The following is a 1,095-nucleotide window of genomic DNA, read 5'->3' on the forward strand; positions in this document are numbered from 1 at the left end:
GCAGCGCCCTAAATCACATCATAACCAAAAGGGTAACGTCCCTACCACTACGACCATCGCTGAATCACCCTGGACGGTCCCAGACCAAGCCACTTACGGTCAGACGATCTCGCTCCGTGGTATCACGTATCCTTTTCTGGGCATCGCCCTAAATCATACATCCTTCTCGGATTACTTTCTTTAAAATTAATTTCCGAGTTTGACTATTTAATTCCAATACCTTGGATACTTTGCTTTTTATTTCTAATTACGGTGTTATACCAAAGTAGTTTTTTTTTATATCACATACACATACTAGGGTTATTACATCTTCAACCAATCAATCCAAATAGTCAAACACAATTCCTATCTCTCGCCCAAGCGGGGACTAGTCGCCCAAGCGACAATTCATCTTTAAATCTCAAATAGAATGAAGCTTTCCTCGCCTAGACGAAAATATTATCGCCTAAGCGAGACCTCTCTCGCCCAAGCGAGAGGGTTCCAGAAACTCATTAAAATTCTGGAAATTTTTTTTTTTTGCCCAATCGAGTTTTTGCTCGCCCGGCCTCGCCCCGACGACGCCTCGTTCGCCCAAGCGAAAATCCTGGAATTTTTTTTTATTTTTATTTTATTTTCGCCCAATCGGGTTTTTGCTCGCCCGGGCTCGACCCGGCAACGCCTCGTTCGCCCAGGCGAAAATCCTGGAAAAAATAAAATAAAATAAAATTATTTTTTTTTCGCCAATCGGGTTTTTGCTCGCCCGGGCGGACTTTTGGTCGCCCGGGCTCGCCCCGGGGACGCCTGGTTCGCCCAGACTACTGGGATTTGGACAAAATGCTAATTTTTGCCATTTTCGACAACCTAGAACACATTCAAACATGGTTTTTCAACCACGTGCACTTATAAAATTTTCCAACGACATTCATATACAATATTCAACACATTTCATCAACAATCATATATATTCAAAAGCATTCAAACATACAAACTCTTGGGTTTCTTAAAGCCCAATTTAACTCCACAACTTTTGAGATGGTTTAGGAGATCCGGGTGTCATATTCGAACACCACTATGTCACGATGTGTTCTCTCTCACCTTAATGAAGCGTGCTTTTAC

The sequence above is a fragment of the Lupinus angustifolius genome, chromosome LG01 (assembly GCF_001865875.1).
Source record: "Lupinus angustifolius cultivar Tanjil chromosome LG01, LupAngTanjil_v1.0, whole genome shotgun sequence".
NCBI classification, from domain to species: Eukaryota; Viridiplantae; Streptophyta; class Magnoliopsida; order Fabales; family Fabaceae; genus Lupinus; species Lupinus angustifolius.